The sequence below is a fragment of the Nycticebus coucang genome, chromosome 15 (assembly GCF_027406575.1).
Source record: "Nycticebus coucang isolate mNycCou1 chromosome 15, mNycCou1.pri, whole genome shotgun sequence".
NCBI lineage: Eukaryota > Metazoa > Chordata > Mammalia > Primates > Lorisidae > Nycticebus > Nycticebus coucang.
The window spans coordinates 38,118,916-38,130,567 of NC_069794.1; positions in this window are offsets into that span (position 1 = coordinate 38,118,916).

Genomic DNA, 11,652 nt, shown 5'->3' on the forward strand with positions numbered 1-11,652 from the left:
GACATTTCTGTGTACACACCCATTTCATTTATGTCGTGAGTTAACAAAATGCGCTATTGGAAAATAGGGATATGTGGTGGATGGAAATGAAAGCATGTTTTGATGTGGGTTGGAATTTTTTTATACTCCAAATTCTGCTTTATTTGCAGATAAATTCTTTTCTCCTTCCCTTGCTAATAAGCACACTCTTATAATAGAGACTTGTAACAGATGATCACAAACAGCGTTAAAAAAGAAATAATTTTAATAGCGACTATCAAATTTCTATAACTCAGCTGTGCATTTTTATAATAGCCCACTCACTCAGCCATGCTTACATTTCTATGCCTGTTGAATTATTCCTTAAGAATAATCGAATACAGCTCTGTCTATAAATTTTACATTTTTCTGTAACTAATTAAAACTGTTTTATCATATATTCCAGAATACTAGCTGTTTCTTTCTTTTTCTCTTTTCACATATCAAGAGATGATTTTAGTTCAGCGCTAATGTGTTTTTCTTTGTTTAACCACAAAATAGTTGTTCGGAAAGCTATTTCTAACCTGAGCATTACTTTTAAAGAGACTTGTACACATGCCAGTTTTTCTGCGTGTTTTGACAAATGACACATTTTCTTTGGTGCTTCCTTGTGGGTAACAGTGTGTGAGGATGTGGTGTTGGAAAAATTTATTACAGTTATTTTGTAGTTGATATTAAAGAATGTGATGTATTATACCAGGTGTCTGACCTTTAAAGATCTTAGGACCTAATTCATTACAATATAAAATTTACATATTATTCAACTTCGCTGCAGAGCTTTTATGAACGAGTCATGGTATGTATGTATATCAGGATGTGAAAAAAACAAGTCAAAGCTTATACAAAGAGTTGAGATTTGAACCCCAAGTTTGGATCTGTTTTTAGTGTTTCTGTGGATTTAAGTAAAATTGAACCGGGGAGGGAAGAGCATTTAATACAAAGAGGACATCTGTTTATATATTTCTAACTTGGTCTGCCCTATTCTGCGGTGCAATGAAAATCACCTCTAAGAGAAAGTGAAAAAAGACTTACCATTCTATTGTATCTGTAAGTAGGAAAGTCTCATAAAAGCCATCAGAATAATACTAACACAGTGATTTTTCATGTCTAATTTTAAAATGCAAGGATAAACTAAAAGAAAAAAATTACTACGAAAAGTCTTAGGCAATACATGTATTTGAAATAGCATATGTATTACAGGTTTTAAAAGAACAAACATTTGCCTCAGATTGCAGCAAATTTGATCGTTAAAAGATTACATGCTATTAGAAATCAGATAATGCTATTTTAATTCTTTTAAACACGTTAAATATTTCCTTTCCAATAACTGCTAGAATAATCTTTTTTGCATAATTTATTTTCATCTTCTTGGGGCTTTGAATCAAATAAATTTCTATTAAAGCAGAAAGCTTTCTTTTAAAAAAACACATATCTGGTATTCAATATAATGGCAGAAGGAATGCTCATGTGTGAGGCCCTAGTCCACGGTGGTTTCATGTGACTCAAGGATCCACAAACCCCTGATTGATAATAACTTATCAAAGTCCTCTTTCCTGGAGGACTCTACGATATTACGGCAGAAAAATAAGTCTAAATCCTTCTTTATAGAGAGACTATAAAAAAATGTGAGCTAATGCAAATGGGTTATTAATATCAATATAATCCAAACGCTCTTTAAAGATTCAGTTTGCTATCAAAGATAATGTTTCTTATTCTGCAGTTTAATTAGCAAAGAGGAAGCATTTTATCTCAATTACTGATTTTCTAAATTAGGTTGCTGGAAGGTATAGAAATGTGCTTGAAGTTTTTCTTTTGGATTTTGCTAATTTTTAATAAATGTGTGGAGGCAATGGAAACAGGACAAAATTTAAAAAGCCATCAGATTCCGACGGGTGAGTTGCTTCTAGGAAACGCAAACCAATCACTCGGCCTCGGGGCACGTTAAGAGGAAGTGCTGTGTGTTCGCAGTAGAGGGCGCTGTCTTCTAGTTCTATCACAAGCTAAAATAGAAGGTCACTCAGTCTATTGATAAATCACACCGCCGTGATTCCTAACTGACAGCTCAAACTAACATCAAGCGGGATGAGGGAGAACAAAAGGCCATCAAGCAGCCATTTTCTTGACACTTTTATTCAATCACCAGCAGATTGCTTACGACAGCAATAGCAGCTGTTTTGTCTTCATCTTTCCACATTTGATAAAAGGTGTCAACTCAAATTTTTGTAAATAATTCACTTACCCCCACTGCACATACCAGCACTGTTCAGCATATGTATTTTGTGTGAACAGATCACTGAGGCAGGTCAGAGCTCAATGATAATCAGCTGAAGGTCATCTGTGATCTAAAAGGAAGCCTCGATAAAGCTACATAGTCCCTCAAGGTCAGAGATAAAACTCCGTGTAGATGTTTGTGATGGGAACAAAAGGTTAAACAATAGGGAGAAAAAGTATGAAAATGCTTCCTTTAATGTCTGGATGCTTTTCTTTGTTTAAGAAACTTCCTTCTTAGCTCCTTGGTCTGTTATCAATGTGGGGTATTTGAAATCCACCTAAGAGATTAAAAATCTAAATTGTTCTTTCAAAAGTTTGAAAAAAAATATTATTTGTAGCCTGCTATTCATCATGACTGTTCAGCAGCCAAAGCTGCAATTCGTTTCTGTGTTCTTTTTTAAAAGAATCATAAAAAGAATGTCAAAAATTAATACAGTTAGATAGAATTTCATTTATCTAGTTCATTTAAAATTCTACCCTGAAATGCATTTAGGCTTGAGAGCTGGGAAAAAAAATAGAGAAAGAAGGGGTTTTATATCATAAGAGCTTCATTTGCTTTAAGGGCTTAGAGAAACTAATAGAGAAATCCTTGAATTATTGCAATAAGATACTCTATCTGGTGTTGGCAGTAGCTAAAAGTGCTGAGATTAAAAATGATACATCCTTCAATGCTGGGTTGTTTTTTCAGTTACATTACTCACAAAATAAATCTAAACAGCAAATAGTCACTATTTGGTTTATATTTTCTAACAGGAAAAGTCCATGTGCTTTTGAGATTCTGTCTTTGCTTCAACTGCAGGGGATTTATTACTTGTAATTGATGTATGTGGAGATCAAAGAGCAGCTTCGTTATATTTTCTCCTATTCTTTCTACCTCAGACGTTGGGGAAGGGGGGGCAATAACTCTTATGAGTCCATTGGAATATGTGCAGAAGAATGAAATGAATCTGGGTAAAGTACTGCCACAGTAATACAGGACATTGAAAACATTTTTAAAAATCCAAATAGGTAATTGATTTCTGGATGAAAGTTAATTTCCATAAGAAGAATTAATATTTTCATTATTTAAAGATGAATACATTAAGAGACATGGTAAGATTAGGAATAATGTTTTAATAGTCTGAATTTAAAAGCACAATGTCACCTTTTCACATTTTCTCTAAATAGTATATAGTATTTATACCTCCTGTCAGTTTAGTACATGCCATTTTATACTGTAACTTATACTGACTACAGAGCAGGGACCATGTCTTAATAATTGCATTACATTGATACTTTTGTGTTTTCACAAGGCCTACAAAGCACTTACATAGTTTATTTGATGCTCGCAATCAGTGGTCATATTGAATGGAGATTATTCTCTCCAGACTGTAGATGGGGAAACTAAGGTCTAACAATGCATAAGATAACTCTACATGCATGTTAGCAGAGACAGTACTTAAATTTGGATCTTTTGGCATGTAATCTAACGCTCTTTCACATAACCTTACAAACAAGGAAGCCACTAGCACACACAGATGGACTACATCCTTGACATTGAGTAGACACTCAACATATTTTTAATGAATAAATGATAACCATATGTGTTTAGCCCAGAGATATGTAGCAGGTGCTAAAAAGTGTGCTATTTTTATCGATAATAATTGTTTGGGTAGGAGATGGATCTCAGAATAAATATGTCTTGTGGTCAAGAAAACTCAGAGACACATAATGCCTTTGGTCTGAGAAGCTTTCATTCTAGGCAGGACCAGATGTATTTTTAAGACCAAGAGTTGATTTCCTTGACAGTAAAATGGGGATAATAATCACAGGTTTATTTATCTCATCAGATTGTTGTGTAGATAAAAAGAGACATTGCGTTTGAGTGTTCTGTAAGCTATAAAATGCCAAATGCACGTGACCTACTTCCTAACTAAAAAGGCAGCGAATGGTGGCCAACTGAGTGCAATGCTCAAATTCAGAGGTGAGAGAAAGCCCTACTTAAAATGAATGTGGGAATTTTGAAAGCATGATAGAAAAACATTTCAAGAGAGAGACAGAGAAATGAAAGCCCATAAAGCCAGAAGTATAAAAGAGTAGGATGTGTTTAAAAGAGTCCAAGTAGCTTCAGAAGTGTTTATATACAAAATGGAGCAAAAGTATTTATGCCTGGAAAGATAGGTTAGGTTGTATTTGGGTGCTTTGCAGTCCTGTTACCAGGTAAGGGCGTCTGATCGCAAATTGAATTATGAAGCTTATTGTGGAGATGGTGAGTGCTTTCCATTTAGCTAATTGCGTAGGAGGAAATCAGAGAAGATTTTTAGGAAGCTAACCCAATTCCTAAAGGAAAAAAATGACTCCTATGCACATAAGGGAAAGTTTAATTATTGTGAGAGAAGAGGTTCTCCAGATATTGTACAGTGTTAATGATAACTTACCTTATTGGGTGCGTGCTATATGTCTCACATTGTTCTAAGTAAATACAGTAATTTACATTAGCTCATTTAATCTTCATAATGGGAGAAACGATTGCTTTTTAACACATGAGGTTCCAGAGACCTCAAAGATTTAATAGCCAGGCATGGTGGTGCAGATCTGTAATCCTCTATACTCAAGAGGCTGAGACAGAAGGATCACTTGAGTATAGCAGTTTGAACTCAGTGTGGAAAACATAGTGAGACTCTGTCTTTAAATAACCTCTTTAGGGTCACATTTAGGAAATATCAAAGCAGAATTTAGCCTCAGGCCTTATGGCTATAGTGCCTGACTCCCAGGCTCTGCTGCAGTGATGGTCCTCATGAATTGCTAAGTTCAGTTGTAGAAATTCATTAATGCATGCACTTTTTTGTAGGGATGATATGTTCTAATAAGAGCTAAGTTAGTGAGATAATTTTAAAAAGTACTATATTTACTCATAGAAGAAAGTATTGAAAAGATATATACAAACTGTTAACCTCATTATGGTTATTAGGAATATGGATATTGCAATTTTATTCCTTATTTCTGTTTTCTAGATTTTTGGATTAGCTCAAAATTCATATTTTGATTTAACAATTACTGTTAGTGGTATCATTTATTATTTACCTAATGGCCAAAGTAATCATTCAAAATCATATTTATTATTTATCTAATGGCCAAAATAATCATTCAAAAAGTTTTCATACTATTTATGGCCATTTTTAACAGAAAATAAATTTTAGAGAGGTATATAACTGGTTTAAGTCATACACAATATCCAGCAAGTAATTTAAGGGGTTAGGATTTCAATCTAGGACTGATTACCAAACCCAGGAAAAAATGAAGGAGAGAATTAAGGGATGTAGAAAGTATCGTGGAAGAAAGTTCTAATTTGACATAGTAAGACACTTAGGAACAATCCTTGAAAAATTGCTAAATAGAAAAAAAGCATAAAACAAGAATTTTTATTGCACAAAGATCAGTGTGGTTTGCAGGTTTTGACTCACCCGTGAAGTCTTCTCCAAACAAAGCTAAATAAATCATCAGATTTTGTGTAAGACTCTGGGAAATCTTATTCAAAAACACTGGTTATTCCTTATGAAGTGTTTTGTCTGTTTTTGTTTTTATTTTGTTTCACCTGCTATCTCCCAAATATTCCTTTTTTCTTCTTCAAACGATGTCTGATTTTTCCAGATATTTTATAGTAGATAATTATATGGGTTGCCAAACAATTAGTGTCACTGCCAAATTTGGAAGAGCTAAAGTGACCAAAATATTTAAAGCAGTTAAAGTTTCAATTTTTTTTTTTTTTCTGCAAAATTGGACAGAGAAGTAAAGAAAGTGACAATGCATACTGGTGAGTACAGTAAAAAGGGGACATCGTTAAGTTCTCCAGTTTTAAAATAGACAAAACCAGAAACTCTTGGCATTTGACCTTGGCCGGATTACTTGAACTCATTGTTCCTGGGTGTACCAAGCCATAAAGCAGCGTAAAAAGATATCCCCTGGACAATGTAGACGCTATATCTGACATGAGGTGCTCCAGATAAATAAATCATATCTTTACTAGGCGAGGCTGGGACGCAAAGGTGAATACAGTTCTCTGCAAAGAATGCTTTGAAGATTCATCCTATTTTTTCTCCCACAATTTTTCTTTTTTTATCCATGTGGCCATTTCTTAGTTTATTGTGAAGCTGGCTATAATAATAATAATAATAATGAACACTGATATTTTCTTTCAGTGGATAAGGGCACAGATGGGCAAAACATGTTTTTTAAATAATAATTTCCTTGGTATTGTTCCATGTTGGGAAACAAATAGTTCTGAAGATGTGACACTATATTTTCTATCTATTTTTTTATGACAGTAGTTGTGTTTTCTTACTGATATCTCCGAAATTGCTGATTCTGAGAAAATAAAGGGCAAATTCAGGAAAATATAAATTTTCAAGGTTGATGTTAAGTTCTAGAAAATTCCACAATGTGTGGTTTTTAGTGATCCTCAACAAGAATTTAGTAGGGCTGTTGTCAAGCAAATGTTTGACATTTCAACAAAATACTAATAAGACAGTCTGTAAGGATTTTAAAATATTCCCTCTGAATGACCTTTCTCCACCACTCTATGTAAATTTGTAAACTTCCCTAACACACTCTATTCTCCACCCCGCTTGTCTTTCTCCGTAGCATGTACTGTCTTCTAACGTGCTATTTTATTATTTATTTTGTGGACCAGCTCTCTTTTCCTAGACTATAAGCCCTGTAAGGATAGGTTCTCTTCCTTTCCATTCTTTTAAATGCTTTATCTTCCGTGTATGGTTCATACTAGTTGCTGAAAAAATAAATATCTTTGTAATGATATTAACATATAGACTGAATGAAAATAATTGTCGTTATATTTGGATTAAATAATCAGAACCAGTGTCCTCATGGTGACCTCAAGGTAGGTCTCAGGTGGACTAAGTACTTTTTGGTTCTGACTATTCTCAGCAAAGGCTGGTTAAAAATATAAAAGGCAGGTTTAGAAAGTTTTAAAAATCATTCTAACCTAGGAAAAATAGCTGTACAGTAACAAAACCAAGCTTTGACGTGATTTTGGAGGGGCTAAAAAGCTAGATTTAAGCAAGAAGTCTACAAAATGAAATGTACAATCATCTTTCTTTATTCATTTTCTTTTTTCTTGATTTCTTTTTAGAGATAGGGTATATTGTTCTGTTGTCCAGGCTGGGGTGCACTGGTGTGATCATAGCTCACTGTAACCAAACGATCTTCCTGCTTTAGCCTCCTGAGTAGCTGGGGCCACAGGGGTGTGCCACCATCCTGCCCAGCTAATTTTTCTCCTTTTTGTGGAGACAGGTCTCACAATGTTGCCCAGGCAATCCTCCTACCTTGGCCTCCTCCCAAAGTGCTGGGATGACCCATCATGAACTACCGTGCCCAGCCTTATTTCTTTAATTGGAAGTGCTGTAACCACAAATAATTTATTTAACTGTCCCAGACCTGAGTTTTTTCTTCTGTATTGGATGGACCTGACAAGGCTTAAGTCTCTTCTGGTAATGAGATTACTTGATCTTCTGAAGCTGAGTGAGTGCATAGTCAAATTGGCAGTCAAAAAATGGAAGTCACAGCAGTTAAAAAGTGAAGGGTAAAGGGTGGAGGTGGCAGTTATGGGAACTGAGGGGACAGAGGCCCTATCAACAGCATTTAGTGACCGCATGAGAATCTCTAGTTGGAAGAGATGTTTGTGGGTCAGGCTGAGATGGAGCCAGAGACAGAGGGTCCTGGTAGCAGAGGGATGGGAAGAGAAGGCAATGAAGATGTCTCTTGTACTGGTCTCCCATGCTCTTGGGACACTTCTCCCACCTCCACTCATTTATTTATTTCTGCATGAATAGGGAGACTCATTACCCGTAAAGAATAAAGAACCCCCCCAACCCCCAATCTTGAATAAAGGTGAGAATGCTAGCTAATTGAAACAATTGCAATCAGGATAGTTTTGTGCAAGTGCTTTAAAATTTCAGGTAACAAAACACACTTACCAAGCAAGGTAGCTTTTCGATATTTGATAAAACCACCCTTGTAGGTGGAACATCCTCTGATTCTTTTAAGGTATCCACAGAATTGATTGTATACACCAGCAGCTCTCAAATTTTTTATGCATCCCAATTACACAAAGGCTTTGTTAAAATACGGATTGTTTGGGGCCCCACTCTCAGGGTTTCTCAAACAGTATGTCTGTAAATAGGACCCAAGAATGTTCACTTTAAACAAGTTCTCAGGTGACGTTGACAATCCTAGTCCAAGGACCACACTTTGAGAACCATTGTGTAGGCTGCATTCTGCACACAAGGCTGCTGCACGAGGTAGTAGGCATGGGGGGCTAACGAAATCTACAGGCTGCCCTGCTTGAGGTGCCCCTGCATCCCTGTGATGTTGTGTTTGAACATGGAAAATAATAGGAAACTCACTGTTGATACATCTATTTCATTCCTTTTCAAATAAGAGAAATAGGAGAACTGGTGAAGTGAAACAGGCTTTGCTTGAAGATCTCTTTGGCAACTGTAGTACCATTTCTCAGTGAAGAGAAAGGCTATCAGTTGAGAGACTTCGATTCCAGACCCTGTGTTGACTCTAACAAGTAGGATGGTCTTAGACAAGTCACTTAATCCTGGATTCTGTCTTATCACCCGTACAACAAGACTGTCAGGCTAGAAGATGTTTGGAATCTCTTCCTGCTCCGAAATTCATTGTGTCTGAGTCTAGGTCAGGGGTACATTATGTCACAATGGCTAACGGACCAGTTTATCTTTGTGGTGATTGAATTGGTTCGGAGAGTTGTTCTTTATTGGTGAAAGATCTTAATGATTCAAATTTTCTCTTATATCGCATGCTAGTTTTCCAATAGTACTTAGCACACAGTAGTCTATAATATTCCATCCTTTCAATTCCTTTCCTTTATCCCTAAAGTTGATGATTCTTTGATAAAATTTAAGTTGTTTGTTTTTAGTTCAGATGAGAAAATCTGTCATCTTGAAGAAACGTGATAGGCGTGCAGACCCTTTCTTTGGTACTCCATCTCAACCTTTACTCCTGTTGTTTATGTGTTTTGCCACCAGATAGCAGGATTACTCTTGAAATAATCTTTTTATAACTTAGATGGGCTTACTTATTGGAAGCTCTTAGGTAGGCAGAGAGACATGTGGGAGAGGAAGTCCTCCTTACCTTGTTATCTGAGGATAATTGGTACTAGAGAAAAAATGACTTAAAGTGAGTCCACTAAAAATGCTGGCAAAAATGAGGAGAAAAATGGCTTTATCTTAAAAAATATATAATTATAAAATATATCCAATTGCCTTTATATCTAAACAAATTTAGATGTTATTTCAACTATGTACCAAAAAAAAAAAAAAAATCAAATCCTCCTCCCCACACACCTATTCAGTTTGTACTTTGCTAGCTCGGTTTTGCCCCATGGAGGAGTAGTTACTGTCTTGGCTTATTTGGATAATACCATCATAAAAGAAATTGTTTCTGTGAAATTACTAAAGAGCTTTATCAGTTTTTGCAAGGGCATCTCTTAATTCTTTGATATTTGAATTAACCTCTTTGGAAACACCTATATCACTAGTTGATATTTTTCTTTTCCAGTGGTTGACTGGTTTAACTGATTTTTTTGGTTATTGGCTTTGCATGTGATATGAACTCTTATGACAGCATTCTCCTGGACTTCATGGAGGCCTGGATCTTCTGTAAGATTTGAAAATGTCATTTTGTTATTTATTACAAAAGTATGTTAACTTGAAATATGGTAACAGACATTAGTGTTAAACAGAAAAGCTTTTTATTTTAATCTTTATTTTTAGGAAGCCTTAATTATGTTGCATTTAAAGAATCAGCCTAAAATCAGTTTATTTCTATCTTTCTCTCTCTCTCTCTCTCTCTCTCATCAAAGAAAATATACAGGCTTCCAACATTTCTTTGTTTCATAGTTTAAAAACATTTTCAAATTTGGTTTTGGTTTCATTTATCAAAAGCATACAGAAATCCTGTATCAGTGAACTTTTGCTGTAAGCATGCTGCAAAGAAGCTGGCCCCAAATTCGGTGGCTTAAAACAATACTCATTCATTCTCACAGATTTGCAGGCTGCCTAGGCATTAGGTTGATTGGCATAAAAGGGATTTTTAAATAAAGACTGATTTTTTAAAAGATAGTTCATTAGGAATATTTTTTTACAATGGTATATTTTCATACTCTGTAATAATTTCTTTCTATGAACTAAATTTCAGCACTGGGTTCAAATTCAGGTTCTGCTCCATAATAACTATGTTATCTTGCCCAATACACATAATCTTTCAATGCCTTCATTTCTTCAGATGTGGATAATAATATCACTCACGTTACTGGATTTTATGAGGACTGAATGAGATAAGTAACAGATAATTGCCTGGCACACAAGGAGTGTTTACTAAACGTTAGCTTTTCTTTTTATTAAAAGAAAAAAATATGTTCAATTGTATTTAAAAGGCTAATGAGTTGGGCAGAGGGGGTGTGAAAAATCATGGAGTTGGAGAAAAATGTAGGGTTTGAATTTATCTCTATTTTCTGATCATATAAATACAGCCAGCACACCCAACATCTGACTTTATTAAATAAACACTTTTGTAGTAGCATTTACTCCGTACCAGATTCTTTCCAAGAGCTTTAGCTCTGTTAACCCTGAGAGATAGATATGATTATTATCTCCATTTAATAGATGAGGAGACCTAGTCACAGAGAGGTTGTGAAACATCCTCAAGGTCACACAGCTAGGACATGGCAGAGCTGGGATTCCAATGCAGGGAGCCTGGAGGCAAAGTGTGTGGTCTTGGGTGATGGTGCTTTTCTGTTACATAACAGGGAGCAGTACACAGCAGGCCAGTCTTCCTTTCTGTTGTCCCAAATGCAGTTATTTGTTTCATATACAGTACTTGGGGCATATTACATACTGTAATTTTGAAGATTTTTACTTTGTTCTTTTTTTCTGAATCTGGATATTTGAAGCAGTCTTCTTTTCTGTGTATATTTTCTCTTATATTCTCCCCTCTATCCTGCTTACTTCAGGCTGTTGGAGAATCATTCTGTAAACACGTGCAGAATCATCCTTCCTGGGCTTGCTGACTTCTCATTCTCCTTTATATGAGGAGAAGAATCAGGGTCACTATATCAGGTTGGTTTTGCTCTTCAGTAATAGAATTTTTATTGCTAACTTAAGGAATATGGGATCAGTGAAAACAAACTGGGGTTTTACATCTAACTCTATCCTGGGCAGAGAAAACACACCATGCTAATAAATCTTCCATACTAAAAATATATCCACACATGGCAAAGGATGATGTTTGTAAATCTAATTGAATTGAATTTCACTTCTGTGCCTTTTCGGGAGCACAGTT